Source organism: Bubalus kerabau, chromosome X, assembly GCF_029407905.1.
Source record: "Bubalus kerabau isolate K-KA32 ecotype Philippines breed swamp buffalo chromosome X, PCC_UOA_SB_1v2, whole genome shotgun sequence".
Taxonomy (NCBI): Eukaryota; Metazoa; Chordata; class Mammalia; order Artiodactyla; family Bovidae; genus Bubalus; species Bubalus kerabau.
The window spans coordinates 151,537,957-151,560,232 of NC_073647.1; the positions used below are offsets into that span (position 1 = coordinate 151,537,957).

A 22,276-nucleotide genomic window follows, 5' to 3' on the forward strand; every position below is an offset into this window, starting at 1 on the left:
AGTCAGACAAAGTAAGTTATTAGAACCATGCTTAAGGTGGGCAGAGGACATGAGCAGATGAGGGGAAGAAGTCACCATAGCTGCTCTCCATCTTGAACAGCCCAGATTCTGACTGTCCAGACATGGGGCTTTCTCATTGTATGGCTGTGGGGTGCGTGTATCAGTAAGTATTGGGTCTCACTGTAGGTAGCAAAGACTCTAAATCATAATAGTTCAAGGAGATAGAAATGAACTTTTCTTACATAAAAGTCAGGACAGGATGGTCCAGAGCTGGTGTGGCTGTTATGTTTCTCAAAGTCCTCAAGGAGCCAGACTCTTTTCATCTCATTGCTCCCCAAACCCCAGGGTGTAACCTTCCACTTGGGGCTTCCCAGGTGGCAATAGTGGTAAAGAACCCGCCTGCCAATGCAGGAGACAAAAGAGATGTGAGTTCAACCCCGGGGTCGGGAAGGTCCCCTGGAGGAGGGCATGGCAACTCACTCCAGTATTCTTGCCTGGAGAATCCCATGGACAGAGGATCCTGGTGGTCTATGGTCCATAGAGTTGCAAAGAGTTGCACATGACTGAAGCAACTTAGCACGCATGGTCTAAGATGAAGTTCAGCACACCAGCCATCACATCAGAATTCTGGGCAGCAGGAGAGTGAAGGGATAAAGAAGAAAACTGCACAATGACATGTGCCAGCTATCTTTTAAAGAAGATACATGTCAGCAACCATGGGACTTGATTAGCTAGGACAGAGTCACATGGCCACACCCATCTACAAGGGATGATGGGAAATGTAGTCTTCCCATGCATACAGCTAAAAATCAGGGTTTCTATTACTATGGAAGAAAGGACATTGGATATTGGGGCACATCTGGCAGTCTCTGCCACAATGGGCCAGGAATTGATCAATGAAACGTGTCCTCCATGTGTTGCTCCCAAATGCTCGTTCTTAGAACCAGTGCCAACCCACAACAAATTATTCACTAGGCTCTGTTGAACTGTAGACAAATTTGTTCAATGTGGTGATTTTTTAATAGTTTTTTTTTTTTTTAAAAGAAGGACTGTCCATGGGAACTTCTGTGGAACTCGCTGAGACGCTTCTGTCCACTTCTGCCCCCCTCAGATATATGGGAACAGCCTGTTCCCCAGGTCTACGCCTGGCTGCCTGAGACCCCTGAGACAGAGACCAGGGGGCTGTACTTTCTCTAGGGTCTTGTTCCTGCCACAGGGTCCTACCCTGGAGGCAAGACACACACCTCCTCCAGGATCCCTGCATGGCGTCAGTATTGGCTGTATGTCAAGGGGCTAAATTATGGATTGAATCATCTCACGTGAGGAGAAGGCTGGAAGTAGACAGGCTAGATTTCTTGGCTTCCCTCTTCTCATCATCAAACATTTGCTGCGGCACTATCACATTTTCCCATGCCTGCATCCAAAGCAGGAAGGAGTAGTCCTCTGCTTCCTCTTGAGGAGGCAAAACCTCATTAGACCCTGTTGCTGAATAACTCATTGGGCACAACCGGGTCACAGGGCACCCCTGAAACCACTGACTGGCAAAGAGAAGAATTACCTTGACTGGTTTAGAACCATCCTGATTCATTCCTTGGACCTCAGCACCTTGCCACCTAATATCTGGACAATATTAAAAGATGGCATCTGCCACAGCTTCTATCTGTCATTTTCTGGCTCCAGGCTCTTCAGGGGGAGGGGGTGTAAAACCCAGAACAGATCTCTGCACATATAATTGCTCCTCTGACAAGTGCCTCCATCCCAGGAATTATCTAGTGGGGTGGAGTGGCTGAGAGAGGGTGACAAAGCATTGCTTTAATTTCTCTCACATACTCCAGGATCAGTGGTAGTTGCACATGTGAGTTCCATTTAGCCCTTCTGAGTGTGAGGCTTTTAGAACTCAAAAATCCAAAGGTGGCTCATTTTCTCTATTTCTGGTCTTCATCCCTTTCCTGAGCTAATGAATTTCTGGGTAGAGAGGGTGACAGGGGAGAATATACTCTCGTCATACTCATGTATGTCCCCAGGATGGCCTGCAGCTCCTTAGGGGCAGAAGCTGGCTTTGTATCCGTGGTACCCAGCAGTCAGTAAGCACTCAAGCAATACAGGCCAAAAGGATAAAGGACCTCTCTCCCGGGGGCAGCAAAGGGAGCTGTCAAATCCGTCAATACATGGGGATACTAACCTGTGCATTCACCAATTGAGTGAGATGACATTTTTAGGTCTCTCGAAGTTTCTGGTTTTCCTGAAAGAGAACATTTAGGTCAGGAAGATGAAGTGTGCAGCTTAAGCCAAGATAACCAGAGTATTATTTGAGTCACTACAGGATTAATAAGTCATGTCTGTTTCACAGGAAGGGCATGGAAAGAAAGTGGTCAAAATGAAAGGGACCGTCTCCAGTGCTATGATGCCCAACAGCAAGATGGCAGAACTGGGTTATAGAACCCCTTGAATTTGTGCCAGCAGTTAGACTCTTAACAGTTAGACTCTTAACCATTAGAGTGAAGAGCAGCTTGAGAGGTAAAGCTTACTTACTAAGAACATGCTCTTAACACAGAGGATCAGGAAGCTGTTGAATATATTTGGTAGAAACTTAGAAAAAATGTTGAGATGTTCAAAGACTGGAGTTATAGAGATTTAGTGTCAAGTTTCCCTCTGTAGATAAGACCTTCTTTGTATTTGTAAGCATTTTTATAATAGCTTTATAGAGATATACTTCACATACTGTAGGATTCAGTCATCTAAAATATACCATTTAATGGATTTTAGTATATTCAGAGTTGTGTAACCAGTGCCCACAATCAATTTTTGAACTTTTTCATCACCCCTCCAAAAAAACCCAAACTCCTAACATTCCCTTTCCCCACAATCTCCTCCATCCCTGGCAAACACCAGCCTACTTTTTGTCTCCATGGACTTGCCTATTCTGGACATTGCATACAGCTGGATTATATAACAGTCAGATACTGTATGTGGTCATCAGTTTCTTCATCCTCTTAAGTAGTTAAACAGACTAGAGAGAGCCACATGTGTCACTAAATGGGCACGATCACATAATCAGGACACGATCCAGGCATATATGAAAACAGGACAACCATTAATTCCTTTAGTAGAATATTTGAAAATTAATAGTAACACAAGAAGATCATATATTTTTTAAATTTTTTATTTACTTATTTGGCTGTGCCATGCAGCTTGTAGGATCTTAGTTCCTCAACCAGGGATTGAACCCAGGCCCTTGGCAGTGGAAGCACAGAGTCTTAACCACTGGACCACCAAGGACTTCCCAAGATCATATTTTTTACTTGTAGTATTATTAGTGTTGCTTTTTAAAAGTTGCTGTTCTTGGTATTTATTTTATCCTTTGGCCTTCCTGCCCATTTGTATATGCAAGCCCTGTCATTCCACCTGTTCTTATTGCCAAGGGAAGGCTTGAAACACAGAAAGAAGAGTCATGAAGACCCTTCAGAGTGCCCTGTTCACTGCCCTGTTTAGTGGCACTGCTGAGGTCTGGCATGCCCTGGCATGGGCCTGCAACCACCAGGAAGGAGGGGCGCTTTGGTCTTATTGGCACAAAGATGCCGTATGGGCTGGCAGCAGTCTTTCCCTTAGCTGAGAATGGAAAGGGTTTAGGTTTAGGCAGTACACAGGAGAATGCTTGGGTCAGAATCTGGTTTCACTAAAAGACCCCACACATCGACGGCCTCACAGAGGTGAAATCATCTTTGCCCCCTTTGAAAACATGTTTGCTTCTCCATGCATATGTTACAAATCTACACTCATTTCCTCCAACAACGACTGCCAACCAATACTGTTCAACAGAACCTCGTGTGATGCTGGAAGAGTTCCATTCTGTGCTGTCCACGTGGCCGTGGAGCACCTGAGCTAGGGCTCGTGCCACCGAGGAGCTGCATTTTCAAGTTTAAGTAATTTAAAGTTAGATGCCACACATGGCTTATGGCTGCTGGACTGGACACGGCCAACACTTGAACGGACACACACCATTCAAGAAAGTTCTATTAGATGGCATCGTTCCTTCAGAAACCAGCACTGAAACAGGGTTCAGCATTGATTTGGAAGAGCAGGGAAGTAGGAAGTTAGAGAGGAAAAGGCAGCCAGCAAAGAGCATGTCCACGCTCTGGGAGTCAGCGTAGTCAAAGTGTGAAAGTGTTAGTTGCTCAGTGGTCTCTGACTCTTTGGGACCCCATGGAGTGTCCACCAGGCTCCTCTGTCCAGGGGATTCTCCAGACAAGAATACTGGAGTGGGTTGACATTCCCTTCTCCAGGGGATCTTCCTGACCCAAGAACTGAACCCAGGTCTCCTGCATTGCAGGTGGATTCTTTACCATCTGAAACACCAAGAAAGCCAGTGTGGAGCACACACCAATTTTCTCACAATCACCCTGCTCAAGAGGTAAAGTGCATGGGTGCTTAGTCACTCATTCGTGTCCAACTCTTTGTGACTCCATGGACTGTAGTCCACCAGGCTCATCTGTGCAAGGAATGTTCCAGGCAAGAATACTGGAGTGGGTAGCCATTCCCTTCTCCAGGTGATTAAACCTGCAGCTCCTGCCTTGGCAGGTGGGTTCTTTACCACTGTGGCACCTGCAAAGCCCCAAGAGGTAAAACAGCTGTATTTCTCCACCAGTTCCCATCAGTCACTGACTGAGGGGTGTTCATCCCTGAGCACTTCCAGCTGTCCCGAGTGTGGACTCAGAGGGCTCTGTAGCCAGAGGGAGCCTTCTGGCCAAGTCACAGAGGCCAGTGGTTGGAGTTGGTGAGGCCTCAGAACTTTGGGGCACGAACACTACCTGCCCCTCCCACTCCTGACCCCTGTCTGCTTTCCTGATACAACTCTAATATTTCACACATATCATTAAGGACATTTTTTGCATCTGTAAATAGAAATACATAGAATGTATGTAAATATTTTGTCTTATTTATATGAATGGGACCATTCTATACATACTCTTCTGCACTTTGCTTTTTGCACTTAATAGTACAATATGTCTTGGAGATATTTCACTGTAGTCATTTCCTTAGTTTCCTCTGCTTGGCTCTCTTCATCATGCACAAGTTCAGCCTTATAGAGAAAAAGAGCTGTAATGGCTTGGCTGAAACCATGCAGAGAGATTTGTGTTTAGCTTATGGATTTAGAAGGCAAGCTGTTTGTTGAGACTGCAGAGTTTGGTTCAAGGCATTTCAGGATGGCATGATTTTCCTGTTAAAAACAAGTGGGAATTTGCCTGGTGATAAACTCAGGCAGTGTGTGGGCTGATGAGACAATAGAGGATGCAATCAATGGATTAACCTCCTGGGATGACTGCAGACAGCTGTCTCCAGCTCGGGCATCCACAGCCTGCCCTGCACAGAGGCACCAGGGTCCAGGCTCAGGCTCTGCTGTGTCATCGCTGAAGCCTCCGGACCTCTCAGAGTCTCTGTTTTCATATCTATTAGGTGAACTTGCCACTGCATGGCAAATAGATGGGGGAAAGTGGAAAGTGACAGACTTTATTTTCTTGGGCTCCAAAATCACTGCAGATGGTGACTGCAGCAACGAAATTAAAAGATGCTTGATCCTTGGAAGAAAAGCTATGACAAACCTAGACAGCATATTAAAAAGCAGAGACATCTCTTTTCTGACAAAGGTCCCGTGTAGTCAAAGCTATGGTTTTTCCAGTAGTCATGTATGGATATGAGAGCTGGCTGAGTGCCAAAGAATTGATGCTTTTGAACCGTGGTGCTGCAGAACACCCTTTTGAGAGTCCCTTGAATAGCAAGGAGATCAAACCAGTCAATCCTTGGGGAAATCAATCCTGAATATTCACTGGAAGGACTGATGCTGAAGCTCCAATACTTTGGCCACCTGATGCAAAGAGCTGACTCATTGGAAAAGACCCTGATGCGGGGAAAGATTGAAGGCAGGAGGAGAAGGGGACGACAGAGGATGAGATGGTTGGATGGCATCATCAACACAATGGACATACGTTTGAGCAAAATCTGGGCAACAGTGAAGGACAGGGAAGCCTGGTGTGCTGCAGTTCATGGGGTGGCAAAGAGTCGGACACTACTTAACAACTGAACAACAACAAGGTGAACCTGGTCATGCCTACTCTACCCTCTCTCAATGGGTTGATGCCTAAACCACCAGGGATCTGGTGCCTTCAGGGGCTAGGTAGGCAAGTACCCAGGTCAAGCGAGTTTGCTGTTCATGAGTAAGTAGGGAGCAGGGGACTATAGTTAAGAAGGAAATAAATCACATTCACACCCAATCTTCCAGGTTGAAACCCTTAAACTAATACTATCATGGCCAAACAAAGCATATTGGTGGGCTACTTGCAGCTCTTCACCAAGAGTGTGCATCCTGTACATGTGACTTACGACTTCTGGGTAGAGGAGATGGCACTGCTCTGTTTACTGGGCCTTATTCTGTTGAACTTTTTGAAAGCTTCATCTCCTTCTCTTCAGTGGTCCCTTCCCACACCAGTCAGAAGTTAGTTTGGGCTTGGGCTGTGCGAATGACTCAAAGGTGTCATGGCTTTAAAGAGCAATGGTTTATTTCTTGCTCACACTGCATATCCCTTGTGGGACTGCACTACCAAGTGGACAGCTGGAGGCTGCCCACCACATCCTTACTCCCGCGGACTGATGGGGCTCACTGTCCAAGGCCTCATGTCATCCACGCGTTGGCATCACTGGCACCCAGGAAAAAGGAACCACTGTGTGCAGGCGCTGAAAAGCTTCTGCTGGCATTTCATTGGCCAAAGCAAGTCACATGGCTTGGGGACCTTGCTGTCTTACTGCTGGCTGGAAGGAGGGTTGGAAATATCTGGACACAGCTCTCATGAGGCACACGTTCCTTCAGACATTCAAACAACTGTGGCCACTCCTTTCTTCCATGTCTACAGTTCGATGGGTATGGACATCCCACAGCCGGCAAAGCTCTTTATCTCAGCTTGGTAAGCATGAAGACTGATATTCACTGAGCTTCCAGGCTGTTTCTCCTTCCTTGTTGCCAGGGCACTCACTGCCTGAGCTCATGATAGCTGGAGCAGTGTCACAGTGGTGGAATTGTCCCTTTTGCAGGTTCTGCTGGAACCAGGGCTCCTTAGTTTGGTGTCCATTCTCTGGCAGTTTTACAAAAGACTTAGCTTTTTTAGGGGCTTCCTTTGTGGCTCAGCTGGTAAAGAATCCACCTGCAATGTGAGAGACCAGGGTTTGATCCCCGGGTTGGGAAGATCCTCTGGAGAAGGGAAAGGCTACCCACTCCCATATTCTGGCCTGAAGAATTCCATGAACTGTATAGTCCATGGGGTCGCAAAGAGTTGGACACCACTCAGCAACTTTCACGTCACTTGCACTTAGCTTTTTTAGAGCAGTTTTAGGTTTGCAATAAAAGTGAGAGGAAGGTACAGAGATTTCCCACACAGCCCCGGCCTGCACACATGCATGGCCTCCCCTATTATCAACAGCCCACAATAGAAAAGCACCTTGTTACAAAGGATAAATCTACATTGACACATACCATCATCCAAAGTCCACAGTTTATGTCAGGGTTCACTCTTGGTGTTGTGCATTCTGTGAGTTTGGACAAATGTATAATAACAGCTATCCATCACTGAAATATCACAGAGTATGTTCACTGCACTAAAACCTCTCTGTGCTCTATCAAGCCCTCGTCCCCACCACTTCCAGCAGCAAACACTGATCTTTCTACTGTCTCCATAGTTTTGCCTTTTCCAAAATGTCATATCATTGGAATCACACAGCATGTGCCTTTTCAGATTGCCTTCTTTCACTTAGTAATATGCATTTGAATTTCCTCCGTGTCTTTTCATGGCTTGATAGTTGATTTCCTTTTTAGTGCTGAATGATATTCCACTTTCTGGATGTACCAAGTTTATTTACCCATTCACCTACTGAAGGACATATTGGTTGCTTCCAATTTGGGGAAATTATTAATAAAGCTGCTACAAACAACTACACGCAGTTTTTTTGTGTGTGTGGACGTAAGTTTTCAACTCCTTTGGGTAAATATCAGTGTATTGCTGAAATGTATGCTAAGAGTATATTGAGTTTTGTTAGAAACTACCAAACTGGTTTTCAAAGTGGCTGGATGATTTTGCATCCCCAGTAGCCATGAATGAGGGTGCCTGTTGCTCTGCATCCTCATTAGCAGGTGGTCTTGTCAGTGGCCATTCTCTAACAGATGTGGAGTGGTGTCTCATTACTATTCTAATTTGCATTTTTCTGATGTGCATATTTCTCTGATGACATATGACGTGGAGCATCTTTTCATATGCTTATTCACCATCTGTATATCTTCTCTGTTGAGGATTTTGGCATCTATGTTCATGAGAGACATTGGTCTGTATTTCTCTTTTCTTGTAGGGTCTTTGGTTTGGGCCTTAGGATAATGCTGGCCTAATCACAGGATGAAAGTGAAAGTCACTCAGTTGTGTCCGACTCTTTGCTGTTTAGTCTGAATAGTCCATGGAATTCTCCAGGCCAGAATACTGCAGTGGGTAGCTTTGCCCTTCTCCAGGGGATCTTCCCAACCCAGCGATCGAACCTAGGTCTCCTACATTGCGGGTGGATTCTTTACCAACTCAGCTATGAGGGAAGCCAGTATTCCCTGTGCTTCTGTCCTCTGAAAGAGACTGAAAGACTTGGTGTCATTTCTTCCTTAAATGTTTGATAGAGTTTACCAGTGAACCCATCTGGGCGTGGTGCTTTCTATTTTGGAAGGTTATTAACTATTGATTCAATTTTTAAAGAGACATAGGCCAATGCAGATCACCTATTTCTTCTTATAAGACTTTTGGAAGATTGTGTCTTTCAAGGAATTGGTCCATTTTATCTAGATTATCATATTTGTGGGTAGAATGCTGTGCCTTCTTTCGTTACTGATACGAGTAATTTGTGCCCCTCTCTTCTGGTTGGAGTTTTTGTTCCTATTTTTATCTTCTACTCCCTTTTTCTGTCTTTTGTGATTTTAATGAAGCATTTTCTAGGATTCTAATTTGTTTCCTCTATCATATCAGCTATACCGCTTTTCGTGTTTTACTTTTTTAGTGGTTTCCCTAGAGTCTACAATAATAATAATACTTTACAACTACTCCAAATCCATTTTAAAATAACACTATACCACTTTACAGGTAGTGTAAGGACGTTATAATAACAAAATAATCCTAATTCCTCCCTTTCATCCCTTGTATCATTGCTCTCACTCATTTCACTGATACATGAGCATATGTAAGCATATACACATGCACACACACAGTTCAGTTCAGTCACTCAGTTGTGTCCAACTCTTCACGACCCCATGAACCTCAGCACGCCAGGCATCCCTGTCCATCACCAACTCCTGGAGTTTACCCAAACTCAGGTCCATTGAGTCCGTGATGCCATCCAGCCATCTCATCCTCTGTCCTCCCCTTCTCCTCCTGCCCTCAATCTTTCCCAGCATCAAGGTCTTTTCAAATGAGTCAGTTCTTTGCATCAGGTGGCCAAAGTATTGGAGTTTCAGCTTCAGTATCAGTCCTTCCCATCAATATTCAGGACTGATTTCCATTAGGATGGACTGGTTGGATCTCCTTGAAGTCCAAGGGACTCACAAGAGACTTCGCCAACACCACAGTTCAAAAGCATCAATTCTTTGGCGCTCAGCTTTCTTCACAGTCCAACTCTCACATCCATACATGACCACAGGAAAAACCATAGCCTTGACTAGATGGACCTTTGTTGGCAAAGTAATGTCTGTTTTTTAATATGCTGTCTAGGTTGGTCATAACTTTCCTTCCAAGGTGTAAGTGTCTTTTAATTTCATGGCTGCAGTCACCATCTGCAGTGATTTTGGAGCCCAGAAAAATAAAGTCAGCCACTGTTCCCCCTCTATTTGCCATGAAGTGATGGGATCAGATGCCATGATCTTCGTTTTCTGAATGTTGAGCTTTAAGCCAACTTTTTCACTCTCCTCTTTCACTTTCATCAAGAGGCTCTTTAGTTCTTCACTTTCTGCCATAAGGGTGGTGTTATCTGCATATCTGAGGTTATTGATATTTCCCCCAGCAATCTTGGCACACACACAAGATATATAAATACCTGCTGCTGCTGCTGCTGCTGCTAAGTCTCTTCAGTCGCGTCCAACTCTGTGTGACCCCACAGACAGAGGCCCACCAGATTCCCCCATCCCTGGGGTTCTCCAGGCAAGAACACTGGAGTGGGTTGCCATTTCCTTCTCCAATGCAGGAAAGTGAAAAGTGAAAGGGAAGTCGCTCAGTTGTGTCCGACTCTTCACGACCCCATGGACTGCAGCCCACCAGGCTCCTCCATCCATGGGGTTTTCCAGGCAAGAGTACTGGAGTGGGGTGCCATTGCCTTCTCCAATATAAATACCTATATGCAATCAAATAGATAGGTGCTATTATTTTGAACTGTTATCTGTTAGATCAATTAGCAATAAGAAAAATAAAAAGTAAAAGTAAAAAATAAACTAAAAGGTAAAATCTTACATCATACACAGAAATCAACTGAAAATGTATTAAAGACTTGGATGTAAAGTCTGAAACTATAAAACTTGTAGAAGAAAACATAGGGGGCAAGCTTCCTGACAGAGGTCTTGGCAATGATTTTTTTTTTGGATTTGATGAAAAGACAACAAAAGTAACAATCAACAAGTGGGACTACATCCACCTAGAAAGCTTCTGTATAGCAAAGGAAACTAATGAAAACAGCAATAGCAATGCAATATGCAAAATGAAATAGCAATCTACTGAAAGGGAGAAAATACTTGCAAATCACGTAAAAGGGGCTAATACCCAAAACATATTAGGAACTCATACAACTCAGAAAACAATCTGATTTAAAAATGGGCAGAGGATCTGAATAGACTTTTCTCCAGAGAAGACCTACAAATGGCGAACAGGAACATGAAAAGGTGCCCCACATGACTAACCATCCATCAGTTCAGTCAGTTCAGTTGCTCAGTCGTGTCCGACTCTTTGCAACCCCATGAATCGCAGCACGCCAGGCCTCCCTGTCCATCGCCAACTCCTGGAGTTCACTCAGGCTCACGTCCATCAAGTCAGCGATGCCATCCTGCCATCTCATCCTCTGTCGTCCCCTTCTCCTCCTGCCCCCAATCCCTCCCAGCATCAGGGTCTTTTCAAATGAGTCAACTCTTTGCAGGAGGTGGCCAAAGTACTGGAGTTTCAGCTTTAGCATCATTCCTTCCAAAGAAATCCCAGGGCTGATCTCCTTCAGAATGGACTGGTTGGATCTCCTTGCAGTCCAAGGGACTCTCAAGAGTCTTCTCCAACACCACAGTTCAAAAGCATCAATTCTTTGGCGCTCAGCTTTCTTCACAGTCCAACTCTCACATCCATACATGACCACAAGAAAAACCATAGCCTTGACTAGACGGACCTTTGTTGGCAAAGTAATGTCTCTGCTTTTGAATATGCTATCTAGGTTGGTCATAACTTTCCTTCCAAGGAGTAAGCGTCTTTTAATTTCATGGCTGCAATCACCATCTGCAGTGATTTTGGATCCCAAAAAAATAGTCTGACACTGTTTCCACTGTTTCCCCATCTATTTCCCATGAAGTGATGGGACCAGATGCCATGATCTTCGTTTTCTGAATGTTGAGCTTTAAACCATCAGGGAAATGCAAATCAAAACCACAATGAGGGATCACCTCACACTTGTCAGGATGGCTGTTATCAAAAAGACAAGAAATAATAAGTGTTGATGAGGAGATGGAGAAAAGGAACCCTTGTGCCCATTTTTAAATCAGATTGTTTTCTGAGTTGTATGAGTTCCTAATATGTTTTGGGTATTAGCCCCTTTTACGTGATTTGCAAGTATTTTCTCCCTTTCAGTAGATTGCTATTTCATTTTGCATATTGCATTGCTATTGCTGTTTTCATTAGAAGACCTACAAATGGCGAACAGGAACATGAAAAGGTGCCCCACATGACTAACCATCCGTCAGTTCAGTCAGTTCAGTTGCTCAGTCTTACTTTGGGGGGTAGATCCAAAGGAAATCATTATCTTGTAGACATCTGTACACTAATGTTCACTGCAGCATTATTTATGATAGCTGAAACGTGGAAACAAATTATGTGATGACAGATGAATGGATAAGAAAGTGTATAAATATAAAATGGGATATTATTCAGCCATAAAAAAAAGGAAATTCTGCCACTTTCAACAACATGGGTGGACCTTGAGGGTATTAAGTGAAATAAGTCAGACAGAGAAAGACAGATATGATCTCACTTACATGTGGAATCTAAAAAACCTCATGAACAAATAGTTACGTACTGATTGGTGATTGCCAGAAGTAGGGAATGGAGGCTGGGCAAAATGGGTGAAGGGGGTCAAAAGGAGCAAACTTTTCAGTTGTAAGATAAATAAGTCCTGGGGATGTAATGTACAGCATGGTAACTATAGTTAACAGTTGATTAATTCTAATGTTGATAATATTGTATTGTATATTTGAAATTTGCTAAGACAGTCTTAAATTTTTATCAGAAGATAAAAATGTAACTGTGAGGTGATGGACGTTAACTACTTATTCTGGTCATCATTTCCACATCAAATTATTATGTTGGATGCCAGAAACAAATGTTATACATCAACTGTATCACAATTAAAATTTTTTAGAAATTTTAGGTAAAATGAAAAGTAAAAAGAAACTTTTAAGTTAGATCTATGTTGGAATTCAGCTTCCAAAAGAGACACCTGTATAGCTTAACAAGTGTGAAAGTGTTCATTGCTCAGCTGTGTCTGACTCTTTACTAGCCTGCCAGGCTCCTCTGTCCATGGGATTCTTCAGGCAAGAATACTGGAGTGGGTTGCCATTTCCTTCTCCAGGGGAATCTTCCCCACCCAGAGATGAAATCCAGGTCACCAGCATTGCAGGCAAATTCTTTACCATCTGAGCCCCCAGGGAAGCCCGGCTTAACAAGACATTGTTAAATAATGAGTTTTGTTTCCTCCTTTATAATTAGTTCAAGTTTTCCAGTGATCACATTTCAGAATTATTTTTTAGCCTATGATCAGGCTCATCCTCTCTGCCCTACACATTTCACACGTTACTTGTTCACACACCAACTGTATTGCTAATTTTGCTGCACCATTTCCCAAAGACACTTCCCTGTGACCATGCAAAATGAATGTACTCAGACATTCCGAATTTTTGCTTGAAGCAGAACAGGTTTCTAAGTCCCCCGTGAGCTTAAATATACAGGTATCTTTAAGCAAGAGTGGGAATGGGAAGCACAACCTGATTCTCTTTCTGACAGACATTCTATTTTATTTATAATGTATTTTGGTACTAGCTGGGGCTTCCCTGGTGGCTCAGACGGTAAAGAACCTTCCTGCGGTGCAGGAGATGTGGGTTCGATCCCTGGGTTGAAAAGATCTCCTGAGGAAGGAAATGGCAACCCACTCCAGTATTCTTGCCTGGGAAATCACATGGACAGAGGAACCTGGTGGGCTACAGTCCATGGTGTCGCATAAAGTAGGACACAACTGAGCGACTAACACACACTTGGTACTAGTTACAAACCTGCTTTTTGGCCACATATTTGCAGGTCTGACTAGGCAGGAGCTGGGGTGGCTGAGAGTCTACTAATGAAGAGAATTAGAAGTAGGTTGTAAAGCTTGCTCACTCCTCATTTTTCCCTGATCACCTCCATCAAGCTGCACTACCATCAGCTGGGAGAAAAGCGATTTTCAGTACAGGTGGGGTAAATGCTCTGAAAGGCTGTCCCCAGTAGAATATGCAAATAGGCAAATGTTTTCAAACTACTTGAAGGCTTAAAAAATGTTCCAGAAAAAAATCTTATCAAGATATGTGTGTGTGTGTGTATATATATATATATTTTTTTTTTTTAACCAGCCAAAGTTTGAATTTGACAAAATCACAAAAGACAGAGGCTGTTACATAGAGGCTCTTAGTTTTCTTCAGGATGAAAATGAACCAATTAGTATAACCATACTTCCTTAAACAATGAAATTGCATCAGAATAACCCAACTATCAAATGGAAAAATAAAAGAGAAAAGTTTTTGTCTTACCATCATTTATTCCTTCTTTGATGTTCTTCCTTTCTTCATGTAGATCTGAGTTTCTGACCTGTATTTCCTTCTCTCCAAAAAACTTCTAACATTTCTTGCAAGGCAGGTCTCTTGGCAACAAGGGTTTTTCACTCAATTTTTGTTTGCCTGAGAATGTATTTCTCTGGGTACGGAACTGTAAGTTTGTTTCTCTCAATCCTTTAAATATTTCATTTCACTCTCTTCTTGTTTGCATGGTGTCTGCAGAGAATTTGGATGTAATTCTTTGTTTCTTTATAGGAAAGCTGTTTTTATCTTCTAGCTTCTTTCAGGATTTTATCTTTGATTTTCTGTAATTTGAAGATGATATGCCAAGTTTTAGTTTTCCCAATTTCGTGTATGTTACACCTATGGATAGAGAAGCCTGGTGGGCTACAGTCCATGGATTGTGAAGACTCAGACATGATTGAGTATGCATGTACACCTTTTTCAGTTGTCCCACAGACCTTGCATATTATGTTCTTGCTTTTTTTCAGTCTTCTCTTTGCTTTTTGGTGTTTGAGGACTCTATTGATCTCTCCTCCTGCTCAGAGTTGTTTTTCCTCAGTTGTGTCCAGTCTACTAATAAGCCCATCAAAGCATTCTTCATTTCTGTTCCAGTGTTTTTTGATCTCTAGCATTTCTTTTTAGCATTACCATCTCTCTGCTTCCATTGCCCAGCTGTTCTTAAATGTTTTCTATTTTATCCATTAGAGCTATTAGCATATGCATCAGAGTTGTTTTAAATTCCTGGGCTGATAATTCCTATGTTCCTGTTACGTCTGGTTCTGATGGTTGCTTTGTCTCTTCAAACTGTGCTTTTTGCCTTTTGATGTGCCCTGTAATTTTTCCCTGATCGTTGGACACGATATACCTGGTAAAAGGAAATGCTGTAAGTGGACCTTCAGTCCTGTGGTCAGAAGTCGGGGGAGGGGAAGAATTCTCAGGTGATTATGTTTTGACCTTTTCATAACCCTAGCTCACTGGATGGTGAACTTCACAAATGCTTCTCAGTTTTTTTCCCTCCCTTAGGTGGACAGGATGGCTGGAGTTGGATATTTCCCATCCCCAGGTCAGTTAGGCCCTGATAATAATATCCCCATAGGTTCGGTTCATTTCAGTCGCTCAGTTGTGTCTGACTCTTTGCGACCCCATGAATCACAGCACGCCAGACCTCCCTGTCCATCACCAACTCCCGGAGTTCTGGTTAACTAATTTTCCCCAGGGCAGGCCTCGTAAAGAAAAAAAAGGGCCCTGGCTTATTTCAAAATGGTTCCTTTTAGCTGCTGAATAGCATAGGGAGCTCAGCTCAGTGGGCTGTGGTGACCTAGAGGGATGGGATGGAGTGGAAGGTTCAAGACAGAAGGGATGTATGTATACATACAGCTGATTCACTTCGTTGTACAGCAGAAACTAACACAACATTGTAAGGCAATTATCTTCCAAAAAAACCTGTTTTTTTTCCCCCTGCTGAAAACCCAAGGGGACCTTTCTCCGGCATTTACCGTGGGAATCTGGTCAAATTCCTGAAGAGAAATACCACCATGTAGTGGGGGGGCCCCCTTATCACTGGACCCCCTGGAGTTCTTAACCCTCAGACTTTTCCACACTGAGCCTCCGCCAATTTGTCAGTTACAGTTTGTGTTTTCCTACCCGACACTTGTTCCCATAAGGTTTCTGCTCCGAGTCTCTGCCATGGTAGCTGTGAGTCCTGTATTTGCTCTTATCTCCATTCTTGCAGGCAGAAGTTGCTCTGTGTCCTCCCCTCTTAAAGACCCAAGAACAGGAGTTGATTTTTCAGTCTGCTCAGTTTTTACTTGTTCCTGAGATGGAGCCCTGACTCCCAGCCTCCTTACATGTGGAATCAGACTCTCTGGCAATTTTTAACCTCAACACACAAACAAAAGGTATATACGCACAGAGTTTTAACGTCAAAGAACTCTGCAAGACAGACTCAGGAAAGTCAGAGACCTAGCCCCCATCATGCCACACCTGATTCCACTCCCTGGAGGCCACAACTTTCAGGTGGTGGTAAGTGCTTGGGGGTGGGGAAAAAAAGCATAGAGGGCTTAAGAAGTGCCTCCTGGTGGAGTCGGTTGCAACTTTAAATAGGACATTGAGAGGGTGTCATATGAATGGGAGGGGAGGACTCTTGTGATGCTTACTGATCCTTACAGGGTAAGCCATCTGGGTAGAGGACTGACAAATGCAAAATCCTGTGGACAGCAGTGTGTCAGGCTGATTTGGATCCTGCCTCCCATGGTGATGTGTAGAATACCCCAGGGCTCTTGTTATAATGCAGATTTTGATTCAGTAGGTCTGGACAGGACCTGAAACTCTGCATTTCTATTAAGTTCCCACATGATGCTGATGCTGCTGGTCCAGAGACCTCAGTTTGAGTTGCAAGGTCCTAGAAAGAGTTAGGAGATGAGAGGGTGGGCAAGGAAACCAAACCCAAGTCAGAAAGATGAAGTGAAGTGAAAGACCCTAAGTGGTGTCCGACTCTTTGTGACCCCATGGTCTATACAGTCCATGGAATTCTCCAGGCCAGAATACTGGAGTGGGTAGCCTTTCCCTTCTCTGGGGATCTTTCCAACCCAGGGATCGAACCCAGGTCTCATGCATTGCAGGCAGATTCTTTACCAGCTGAGCCACAAGGGAAGCCCAAGAATATTGGAGTGGGTAGCCTATCCGTTCTCCAGCAGATCTTCCTGACCCAGGAATCGAACTGGGGTCTCCTACATTGCAGGCGGATTCTTTACCAACTGAGCTACCAGGGAAGCCCTCAGAAAGATGAGCGGGGACCAGATCTTGCCGTGCCTTTGAGTACACTGGGAGGACTTGCATTGTTATTGTAAATGAGATGGGAGCAGGGAAGTGTTGTGACCTGGCTTACATTTTAGAGGCATCTCTGTAGGAAGTGTATTAAGCACAGATTGTAGGAGGGCAAGGGTGATTAGAAAGCCACTGAGTGAACCCAGGTGAGAGATGGTGGTGGCGGGACCTGGACCCCAGGGGCAATGTGACAAGTAGGCAATGCCAACAGAATTGCTACTGGATTGGTTGGAGGAGCGAAAGAGAAAAGTAACTTGAGTGCTTGGAAGGATGGAGTTGCCATTTATGCCAGTCTCTTGCATCCATCTTCTGTCTCCAGTACCACTGCCACTTCTCTAGGCAAGCCCCATTCATTCCCATTACTGTAATTGCCTTCAAACAGGTACTGCAAACATCTTCTTGAGAAATGGCTTTGTTAAGTCCAGGCCTTTGTAAAGACCTTGCAGTTGTTTACAGAGTCCATAGTCTAGCATGGAAGACCCTTCTTCCCTGGGTCATTACTCACCTTCATGAGCCCCTGACTCTCACCCAGGGATTCATGACCTCACCATCATGATGGACACACTATGAAGGATGAAAAGCTGTGGGATACTTGCGATCCCTGGCGTGGCTGCCCTTAAGCCACCACACTGTCCCCCTTACACTTGAATCTACTTTTGTTATATATCCTTGAAGAAAGCAAACTGTTTGCAGACTTTGCCTTTATTGTGTATGGATGTGCTTACATCACTGCCACTCAGCACCAGCGTCACTTGGGAACTTAGTACCAATGTAAGTTCATGGGCCCCACCCTAGACCGCTAAATCACAATCAGATGGCAGGAGCCAGAAATTGGTTGTAACAAACTCACCAGGTGATTCCTACACATGCTAAGCTTGGATACAGAGTGGATAAGACCGCACCGCAAACTGAATATCAGTAGGTTCTGACATATTTGGGAACAGCTGATCTAGGCTAGAGGGCTCAAACCTGGCTGCACATCAGGACCACTGAGAGAGCTTTCAATCCAACAGCAGTGCCTGGGCCTCACTGCTGGTGATGCTGATTCAACTGGCTGGAATGGATCCAAGTGATCCCCGTATACCACCAGGTCTGAGAACCTCAGGACTCTGACAGATTGATCTCCATTCTGTGTCCCATACACAGCCAAATTTTCTGCTTCTTGCTGCTGTAGGTTACTCTACCTGAAGTGTGTGCCATTCCATTTACATACTGTCTGATATACCCATTCCAGGAATAGACTGAGCCCCCAAACAGTTTCTCTTCAAACAGGTCTTGGGTCCTCTTCTATTTCCTGAAGCCACGTGGGTGGCTTCTATGGCACTCGTAGCCAAATAAGACCCCAACATTGTTCTCTTTGTTAAAATGAGGCCTCATTCAATGAAAAGGTGTTTCTCAAACCCTGTTTGTTCTATGGACTAGTAGTGTTCAGTCATATACTAATACTTATTTGTGGGAGTGTTCTTTGGCAATAAAAAATGAAAACTGAGAGCTACTACATACCATGTGATTTCTGCACATCACTCTCCAGGTGTTTTCACCATCCCCAGACCACAGCTTCTCAACCTTTTTAGTAAGTATTGCACCTTTTTTCACGGAGCTGAAATTCACATAAAAGTAACCATTTTCAAGTGAACAATGCAGTGGCATTTAGTACATTTGCAGTATTGCATCATCACCATCTCTTCCAAGTTCCAAAATAGTCCCCTCACCTCAAAAGGAAACCCTGCTCCCATTTGCAGTCACCCCTCACCATTTCCATTCAACCTCCCAGCCATTAGGCATGTTACTTCTTCTTAGTTTGAATCAATTTGCTCTTTAGATAATTGGGGATGCTGCTTTTTCAGGTTGTTAGGAGAAACAGGCAGGTAATGTGTATAGATTGCCCAGCACTACATACATCAGGTACCTAATAAAAGGTCAGGTCCTCACCTTTGCCCTCGGCCTTGTCATTCTGGTGTCCTAGTGCCAGATTCTACAGCACTCAGAAGTAAGGAAAGAGGCTTTGTAAATTCTTTCTTTAGAAAAACCTGTACTTAATTTCTATTTTTATTTTAAACCCCTTTTTATTTCAGAATTATTTTAGATTTATAGAAAAGTTGTAAAGATAATATGGTTCCTGTAAACTTTCACCCAGTTTCTTCCATAATTAGGGTTAACCACGGGCCATTTGTCAAATGAACGCTGGTGCATACTTGATGTGGATTTCACCATCTTCCCCACATAATGCCCCTTTTCTGCTCCAAGATCCAACCAGAATCCCATGATGCAATTCGTCTTCATGTCTCTTTGGTCTCCTCTGACAGTTTTCATCTTTCTTTGCTTTTCATGACCTTGAGGGTTTTGAAGAGGACCAGTTGGGTATTTTCTAGAATGTCCCCCAATTTCACTTTATCTGATGTTTTCTCATGGTGAGACTGGGGTTACAGGTTCTGAGACATCAGGTAGTAGCACATGGTAGCACGGTACCCGAAGAACTTACCACCAGCGATGCTGACCTTGAGCATGTGCATAATGTGGTGTTGGTGAAGCTTTTCCACTGAAAGTTGTTATTTCCCCTTTTCTCTTCCCTGTTCTTTGGGGAGGGAGAAGGTCAGGAAGAGGAGGGGAGGAAGAGTAAGGTCAGACCTCTAGAAGGGGCAGGATCTACAGCCATTATTTAGAATTCTGGAAGATTTGTCTCTTCTCCTCCTTTATTATACAATCACTTATCAGTATGAAGTCATATATATCTCTTTTATACTTTGGGTTATAATCCAATTCTCTGTTATAGATTTTGTTGCTTCAATTGTTCCATTTGGCCACTGGGAGATCTTTCAGATTGGCTCCCACGTCCCTTTGACATGCTGCAGTCTTCCCCCAACCCCAAGATCTTAGCTTTTGATATAAACTGGTATTCTTCCCCACCTTTCCACTGAAATTGCTTTAAGGCCCTTTAGGTTACAGTGGTTTCTAGATTGTTAAGCCAAACTCTACTAGTCTATTCTTAATTTACCAGAACTTTCTGTGACAATACTGTTAATCTCTTTCCTCCAAATTCCATTTCATTTTCTAAAAATTTATTATGGAATTTTCAAACATAAAGCTACAGATAAAAGCATTACGAACTTCCATGTATCCATCACCCTACTTCAACAATTGTCAGCATTTTGCCCACTGTGTTCTCTCTCACATGCTCTGCCATTGGGACACATTCTTTAAAGGAAACCCCAGACATCATATGAGTTCAACTGTGGAGTTTTGTCTTCAACAGATCAGAACTTTAAAAATATTTTATTGACAGTTCCTTATGCACCATGACCCCTTCTCCAACACACACTTCATAAAAGTCCATTTGCTGAAGAAACTGGGTTTTCTGTCTTATTAAATTTCACAATTCTGGATTTGGTTCATTGTCTTCACAGAGTCTTATGTTAGTCTAGTCTTTGAACTTCCTATAAATTGGAAATTAGATGTAGAGTCTTTATGAGATTGTTTTCATACTTGCAAAATATTTCCAGTATGTTTGATACATAACTCAATTTATCTATATTTATCTTAATTATATATATATACACATATATTTTTAAAAATACTTCATTGGTGGGGAAGTCAACTTCCTAAAGCATCACAATAGAAGGCATATTGTCCAGCTTTTCCAATTGTAATTTTCTCTTTAGAGACACTTCTAGCTCCTGATTTTCTCCCTTTTTGTCTTTGCCATTTCTCTCAGTTCCCTTCAGACTCTTCTGTATCTGTGGGTTAAAGTCATTGTCTTCAGGGCCCCACTGTCAGTGGTCCATTCCTAAGAGTCTATATGTGGTCTCCCTTTCCATATTCCTAAGGCTGAGGACTCAGAAGTCTGTATTTTTTTGAATATTACTGTTTTGTTTAAATTAATTTTAATATTTATATTTGGGGGTTACACTTGTTGCAGTGCACAGCTTCTTTCGTTGCTGCACACGGGCTTCCTCTAGTTGTGGAGAGTGGGGGCTACTCTTCATTGTGGTGTGAGGACCTCTCATTGCCATGGCATCTCTTGTTGCGGAGCATGGGTTCTAGGTGTGTGGGCTCAGTAGTTATGGTACACAGGCTTAGTTGCTCTGTGGCATGTGGGATCTTACTTCCTGGACCAGGGATTGAACCCATGTCTGCTGCATTGCAAGGCAGATTCTTAACCACTGGACCCCACCAGGGAAGTCCCAGAAGTTCGTATTTTTGATGCCGACTCTCTCCACTGAGTTTGAAGCCCAAGTATCTGGTGACCGCCACCATGTCCCTGGATGTCCTGTGAGCTCTTCAAACTCACTGTGACCCCAAGTGGAGTTAACTATCTTTCTTCCTAAATCTGTTTCTCAATGTTTTGTTTAGCTCAGTGATGAGAACCACCATCCAAGACAGAAACCTGAACCATTCTACAATTTTCCTCACCTGCCCCAAATCGCCAAGCCACAGACCATCTGTTTCCTTAATAGCTCAACTGTGTCCCCTCTTCTCGAGGTTACAGGCTCAATTCTAAAATTCAGATAAAGAACAAGTGCATTATCCAGAGTCACACATTCTCCAGCAGGACTAGAGTCTAACACTGTGCTCCAGCATGGAACATACTGGAATCTTGCTGAGCATTGTAATCAGCTCCAGATTCTTCACCATGCTCTGGATACACTGTGCTTTACACAGGTTGTGAATATAGCTGTCGAGGCTGAACTCAGCAGGGCGAAACACCTAAAAGTAGGGAGTTCAGGAGTCAGAATACTTAGGTTTGACCCTCTCTTCCCCAACTGAGAATGAACTTAAGCTGGTTAATTTTCTGTGCTTCGGTTTCCTCATGTGCAAAATGGAAATAATATTTCACCACTTTCCTGAAATCTCTGAACCTCTGGAAACTGGAAGTCATATTTCATTGTTTTCAAATAATTTGTTTGGCAGCCAAACCTAACTTGACTTATAAGGATATGAGGACAAAACCTGAGGTGAATGGAACTGGGAATATTTATGGTGTTATTCCGCTTAGAATATTCTTCCATTTTACTGCAACAACTGACTTTGATGACAGGCTGCTGCCCCAGCCCAATGAGACCAGTTCCATAATATGCTATTTGACTTTTCCAAAGTACCACAATGTCTGAATTCTGAAACACATCTGATTGAAGAGTTTTGGAAAACAGGTTGTATGCCTGTAATAGCTACTTCACAGGTTTGTCATAGGTTGCTTGCTCAAGAAATTCAGTATTTGTAGAGCGATTAGAAGAGTACGTGGCCCCTGGTAAGCCCTATATGAAGTCAAGTCATGTCCGACTCTTTGCAACCCCATGGACTGTAGTCTACCAGGCTCCTCTGTCCATGGGATTTTCCAGGCAA

General features: G+C 43.5%; 1 long non-coding RNA gene across 3 annotated transcripts; it reads right to left on the bottom strand.

The window, feature by feature from the left end:
• Positions 1 to 2,227: 2,227 nt before the first annotated feature.
• On the bottom strand, positions 2,228 to 16,137 carry LOC129639213 (uncharacterized). Of its 3 annotated transcripts, none has more exons than XR_008708265.1 (3): positions 15,755 to 16,137; positions 14,084 to 14,975; positions 2,228 to 2,242 (listed from the first exon to the last, which is right to left on the bottom strand). It is a non-coding gene; the product is annotated as an uncharacterized LOC129639213 (long non-coding RNA). The 3 variants fall into 3 exon arrangements; XR_008708264.1 differs by lacking the exon at positions 2,228 to 2,242 and adding an exon at positions 6,276 to 7,193; XR_008708263.1 differs by lacking the exon at positions 2,228 to 2,242 and adding an exon at positions 10,146 to 11,714.
• Positions 16,138 to 22,276: the final 6,139 nt, after the last annotated feature.